Source organism: Tamandua tetradactyla, chromosome 7, assembly GCF_023851605.1.
Source record: "Tamandua tetradactyla isolate mTamTet1 chromosome 7, mTamTet1.pri, whole genome shotgun sequence".
In the NCBI taxonomy this organism is placed as follows: Eukaryota; Metazoa; Chordata; class Mammalia; order Pilosa; family Myrmecophagidae; genus Tamandua; species Tamandua tetradactyla.
This window is the reverse complement of record NC_135333.1, coordinates 8,014,793-8,021,892: the sequence shown is the minus strand read 5'-3', so window position 1 is coordinate 8,021,892 and position 7,100 is coordinate 8,014,793. Positions and strand designations below refer to the sequence as shown.

The 7,100-nt window shown below is 37.1% G+C and overlaps 1 protein-coding gene across 1 annotated transcript in view; it reads right to left on the bottom strand.

The window, feature by feature from the left end:
- The window catches only part of RYR2 (ryanodine receptor 2), a 779,580-nt gene that overhangs the window by 602,901 nt on the left and 169,579 nt on the right, over positions 1–7,100 (bottom strand). The window lies entirely within an intron of this gene.

Below are 7,100 nucleotides of genomic sequence, written 5' to 3'. Positions count from 1 at the left end.
ACAGAAACATTAAGCACTATATGTTACCTTTTTAACTATTTTAACCAATGTTCTCCTTTCATTCTTGATAATAAGCTTAGAAATTGTGATTGAACCAGTTTTAAACTGTCATTATGCCATCATTTTTTATTATCTGAATGAAGTTATGGAGGCATTTATTGCATTCATGGTCATAATATAATTAAACAGATGCACTATTTAAAAAGCTGTCGAGTCTATATTACAAGTTAAACAAAATTTCATCTGAAAGAGAAGAAAGGAGCCAAAAATCATCTTGCTACCTGGGAATCTCTAGCTGATTACTGATGAAAGGAAATAAAAACCAAGAAAACAGCTGTAGGTTTCATGCTGAAGATGCTTTTCCAAAAGACGATTTAGTCCAACAGTGACTGACACACAGCACAAAGCAGTGTCTCGCTTTAAAACAGATGGATTTTTTCCAGATCATGTATCATCTTGATATTACTTCTAATCAGATTCTGCAAAAACACTTAAGCATTATGATTTATTGCTGAGGTATCAACATTTTTAAAAACCTCTGAATCCTCTCTCTCTCCCCCCTCATTGCCGCATGGTTCTCTTCTACCCTCTCTGGTTAGCTAAATACCTGTGGAGCGAATAGTCTTTGTTCCATGAAAGGGTTTGCTTTTGTATGTTCTCCCCGTGGTACCCCACGGTGCTGACTGAACCACAAAGGTCAGCAACGAGCAGCTATTAAGCTGTCATCAGAGCCCCTTTCCTAATCACCTCTGGAAAAAGGAAGTCTCTGCTGGCAGTTGAACACAATAAAGCTTCCAACCAGCTGATGGCTTGCAGGTCCATGACACCGAATGTGCTCATTTTTTAATATTTCCTTCGTGCTGCAGTTACCTTAACTACCTTTCTTATTAAAGATAACCCCTGGCAGGAATCCTTCTGATGAAAAGAAAAAGGAAGCCTTAGGCAGGAGTAGGAGAGCAGGTGCTGTAACTATGAAAGTCCGCATAACGTACAACTTGACAGTAAAGAGAAATGGCAACAAAAGTGTAGCTGCAGCGTTAAAACAGATTTTATAAGAAATGGTTTTTCCGCGATACTCAAATACTTACCCTTCTAGAGCCATTTAATAGTTTTGAGGGTTTTTTTCTTTCTCTGCTTTTCTAGCAACCCCACAGAAAAGTTAAAAAAAGAAAATCATTAAAAAACAGTTAATAATGAATTAACGATAATTTAAAGATCTTACAGGCAAATTAAAATGAAAAGCAAATAAAAGCAAATGTGTGTACGATGCCAGTCTTAGACAAAATAAAATTCAAAAATGCATCATTTGAAACTATCAATAATCACTTGTAAAATAATAGATAAGGCCACAAGAAATAGGGTTATAACAAGAACAAAAATATCTATTCCTCTTCCATTTTAAAACTGACAGTCATGTGTTCTAAATTTTCCATTTATTTATTTTATAAATTAAGCTAGTAGCCATCAAATCATGTAATCAAACAGACGGACTCAAACCATCCAAAAAAGAACACTATTTAGAAAATAAAATTCATGATGTGAAATCCTATTTCTAAGAAAGAAAAAAAAAACAAGCATATGAAGGCAAAAGCTACAAACAATCAGGCCAAAAGTTACATAAGAAGGAAGGTTAATTAGACTCAAAATGAAAATGAGCAAGAAGTTATCAATGTCTCCCAAGGATTGACTGTTTTGCAAACAATACTGCTATCCAAAAAGCTGAAGAAATGAAGCTGCTTTAAAAAGAACAGCAGTGATAAACCCTGATAATTTGATAATGCTGCTGGTACAGATGAGGGTCAAGCTAAGTAATAAAAGTAAAGAAAAGAATGAAAACAGATTAAAACACTTGCAGCAAAAAAGCGACTTCAGATAAAAGCTGTGCGCACAATTAAAGTAACATCTGTTGATTGACAAGCCTCTTTGAGATTCTATGAAGAGACAGAACAGAGATTTCCCAATTCAGAATTAGGCTGTTCTTCCCTACAGAACCTGGCCCTTACACAGTATTATGTTTGTGTGTTTTTCCTCCCAATTTCATACACCGTATAAGTCCTCAACCTGCATCAAACCTGATTCTAAATTTGTGGAAAACTTGTTTATGACAGTTCCGTGACTTCAATCTGTTTCTATATTTTGATGGAGATAAACTTTTCCCGTCATCTTTTAACCCTGCATCCTTACTCTCCCTGGGCCCTGACTAAGAGGGAAATAGAGCTGATCGTTATTTCATCATTAATAGGCATTTGTTTGCCTTTAGAAGCATGTGTAGAAATTGTCTCATGAAGTCACATGATGTGTAGGAAAGCTCCAGAGTTCATAACAAACCAAAGGGGCTTTAATAGGGGCTGTCATAATACAAATATCAACGTATCTTCAATAAGCACTGATAAAACATTAAAACAATGAATAATTTTAAATGATTTGAAAAATAAAACAATGAATCCCTTGGTGTTTTTTATTTTGTGGGGGGATGCATGGTTTGGGAATCAAACGCAGATGAATCCCTTGGTATTTCTGAGACAAATACCTTAAGAGCTCTGCTCTAGATGGCTTTGACAAGGGAGCCTCTACTGGAAGCAAATAAGCACTAAATACAGAAACATCACTTTTTCCCTAAATTTCTAAATAACCACCTATGCATATGAATGTACATGGACAATAATTTGGGGCAGCCCAGCAGCTGCCTTCCTTCTGGGGTGAGGACCTTGTTGTTTCTATGCCTTGATTCTGGCTTAACCCTCTTGGAGATGGACTCCTGCCCAAACATCCAAGACAGCATCAACAGACCAAAATGCTCATACCGTCAGTAACAAGTGACTCAATATAACATCGGCAAGATTAGAACTTCAAATTCATCAGAATGTCAAGACTTCAAATTCACAGCATCTCAAACCCAAAACCTTTTCTATTGAAAGGAGGTAAATTTCTAGAGGAAATTTCACCGAGGACCTTGTGCTGAAGGGATTTTCATGAGATTACGTACTTTTTCAATCCCTGACTTCACAGTAACATCTGGAAAAATGCTTATGCGGAGGATGTATGTCTGAGTATTGAACTCTTTCCAGTTGTTATAAATTCAACAGTCACAAAATACCCTTTGGCTCAAATGTATTCACTTCATCCATCTGAGTTGATATGAATTTCCCTGGAATTTTTTCAAATCATTTTTCTGCTTTCCATTGGCCTAAATAGTTATCCTATAATGGTCTAGGAGTTAATGATTTTATTTCCTTCCAAACTCTGGCCAAAAAAAAAAAGCTGATCAAACGAATGCTGAGGCAAAATGAAACCAAACCCTGGACTTAAGAGATGATAGAAAAACTTGACTTTCCACATATAAAAGGCATAATCAAATCATCAATCACCAGTACATTGTGAGTCTATACTCATGGACACATCTTAGAAAAACAAAATTCTTTCTAGTAATTGTTATTGTTTTTTTTCTTTCCCCGAGGAGCAGAAACCCTTAAAATAGTCAAGAAAATTATGCCCCTTCAATCTATTATTCATTTTTCAACAATTTATTGAGCACTGCCATGTGCTGATTAAAAAGACTATATCCCATTGTCCTCAACCGTATTTAAAGTGAAACATGTAGTCTGACCACAGAATAATTCGAAGCACAAACTGCTTCCAAAATTAATTATAGGGATATATCATATTTCATTCATTCTAAGACATTTTTTTCACATTTTAACATATCTGAATTAAAAATGGATCATACATAAAAAAAAAATGGATCATACATGGATTACCTACATTAGCAAAATCCAAAGCCTGGTACAATAACTAACAATTTCAGAGATGATAGAACCCAGGTCAAAATTATGTCATTCATGGACTAATAACACACATGACTTCTCTCTTCATGATTGGTTATGCTTAACAACACAGGTTTCTAATTAATAAGATTTGTCTGCTTCCCAGAATGCCAGCCTCCTTTAAGCTAACAATTAAGTCTTGGTATGTATTGTGGCACTCATTTCATCCCATTTCCACTAGATCTAAAGTAGTAATATATGTGATTGTTCTTTGAAAAGTATAAAATTCTGTACGATCTGAAGATGACAATAATGTTAAAAGTAGTGTTATCATTTTTGTTTCCTTATACTCAGGGTCACAATTAGGGTTGCATTTGGATTTACCTTTTTGAAGAATTATGGACTATCCAGAGCCCTTTCTAGAGTTCTGTGCCCTTACAGAGGTCATGAAAGAAGCTTTGGAGAACTTTCCCAAATTCCCAGGAGAGGATGACAGGCTTTTTTCCATATAACCCATTGGAAGAGCACCAGTTCTCACCTAATGCACGGGACGCGTGCCCTGCCTTAGGCTCATCACAAAAGAGCAGAAGGATGAAGAGGATACAACACCACAAGGAAATCAGTACAACTCCCCTACATTTTTAACATTGTTCCTTAACAACTTGTGTCATTTTTTTTTATTATGCAAGAGTAAAGGTAGACACGCAAAAGCGCAAGGAATCCCTACCTCCCCAGGTATTTCCAAGCTCCAATAACATGCCAGCCTCAATCATCAACTCCAGAATCTTGCTCATGGAGAAGCAATTTCATAAATGTCGTTTTGTACTTATTATGTATATGGTGGCAGTGCTGACAATGAGAATTCGGTGCTGATTAAGAAATGTTTACTGCCTTCAACGGCTTTTCAGATTTGTGGAGAAAATAGGCAAATAAATAGGGTGCAATGTCAAGTTAATGTTGTAAATGAAAGTGCTCTGCCTGCAGAAGCCTGTAAGAGAGAGCTCTAATGCAGGAGTTCGCCTGATAGCAAGGAAATGTGAGTGAGTGCAGAGGCAGCGAGGGGGAGGACAGGCAACACAGAAAAAAAGCCATGTGCAAGGAAACTGTTTCCCAAAAGCAGCATTTATTCAGTTAACACGAAGAATTTCTGAGTGCAATAGTGAGGACTGCATAACCGGGAATAGGGCGTGGGAGGAGAAAGGAAGCAGAGGGGAACAGTTGTAGGAGAAAAGGCTATAGAAGCAGATTAAAAACAAATTCTGGAGTTTTCTCAGATCACTTTCCAAACTGCCTGGAAAATCTGTATTCTAAGGCCCCATTTGCCACAAATGAAATAGAAAATCTACCAAAGCTACAGCGGGAAGAATTATACACTATTGAAAAACAGGATAAGAGATGAGCTAACTATCCCTAATAATTACAGCTCTCCTGACAAAAGAGGGATACTCCTTTCGACAACGCTGACCTCACACCAGTAGGAAAATGCTTAACTTCTGAAAATACCTGGGGTGCTAATATTTTTTTCTCATCCCATGGAATTCGACACCCGGTGAAAACAACAGACTATGATAAAAGATACTCTAAAAGCATATGGTTGTCTCTTGTGCTTACGCACTAATGACAGTCTTAATGAGCAAGCCAAATGATCTTTTCTAATGATAAAATCCTAAGAGAGAAAGGGAAAGAGATGCTTTATCTAAGCTCCCTCCCTCCCTGCTGGGAATATTTAAGACTTAATTATTCCTCAGAGTGCCCAAAACATTGCAGAATAAAATGCTGATGGAAGAGTGAGATGGTCTCTTGCTATACTACATGGTGCAGCAACTGTTAAGAAAGAAAAACTAAAACCTTGTTCAAAACGGCTGCTGAACGATCAGTCGCTAAGCACTCATAATTGCAGAGATGCAAAAGAATGGGCATTTTCCCAGAGAAATAGCAATAACAAATACATGTTTGAATGTATGCGCAAAAGTTCACTCTACCTTTGGTATTATAAATTTTATTAAATTTATATTATAAAAATACAAGTTTATAGGAAAAACTGCTATTTCTCACCCTGAAGACATTCAGTGTCTTCCTGAAGAAGGACGAAAGAACAGATTCTGATTGGGAAAACAGTATTACATTGATGTGGATCCGGGTAGAAGGATCATTCACCTGGATGCCCCCAATTCATCCTGATTGGTTTTAGTGTCTATTGGGGATTGAATCATGTACCCTACAAAGAACATCTACAAGTCTTAACCTGCATTGCTGTGAACTTATTTGTAAATAGGACCTTTGAAGATGTCCTTATTGGATAAGGTGTGGACTCATCTGTGAATAAGATCTTCAAAGATCCTATTTAGAGGAGGCCAAATTGAAACAGGGTGGGCCATATGGTGAGGTTCTTAGATGGAGAAGCAATCTAAACAGAGATATAGATGACTGAGCAGGAGAAGTAGACTCCAGAAGGAGAAGCCATGTGATAGAGGCAGAGACGCAAGCTAAAGAACCAAGGACTGTAGCAAGTGAGCACCAGAGAGCTACAGACCCCCAGGACAAGTCATGGCTTGTCAAACCTTGATTTCAGACTTCCTGCCTCCAAAACCACAAGACAATAAATTCCTGATGTTAAGCCAACCCGACTGGATGCTATTTATCACAGCCGACCTGGGAAACGAAGATGGTGTCCTTAATTGATGTTTTCACAAATGAGCAACTCATAAATGCTAGCAAATTATTGCTAGAGAGTATTTCATTATCTAATTCAAAACAAAGTTAAACCATTAACTGCAAAGGTCAATTGCAAAGTTATTATAGATCAGAAGTCAACCACAGGTCTAATATTGACTTGGACACACTGGGTAGCTACAGATCAAAAGAAGTGAAACCCAGAACAACCTATCTGGCTGATTGTTACACAGTACCCATGATGGCCTGTCACAGTAGAAAAGGAGATCAAGAATAGTACATCACATTAAGTGATCAAAGGATACTCATAGTGCCTTCAGCCATTCCCATCCTCCTTTCAGAAAAGGATCCCACCAAAAACGTCTTATTTTTTAGATCTCTAAATAACATTTCAAAGCACCCTATCCCATTAAGAGTTTCCACCATCAAGAAAGAGTATTTTAAATTACTTAAACATTATTTTTCTCTTATTGTCTGCCCAAAGGATAAAAAGTCTGTTGTCTGCTATGTTCAGTATTTCCTGTTACTTATTTTTAATGTCGAAAAGGGCCTTAGACTTGAGAGTTAACCATCTGTCCAACTTGGATAAATCACTTAATTTTCCTGTACCGAAATCCGCTCATCTACAAAATAAAACATCAGAACAAATTTGCGGATTCCTAA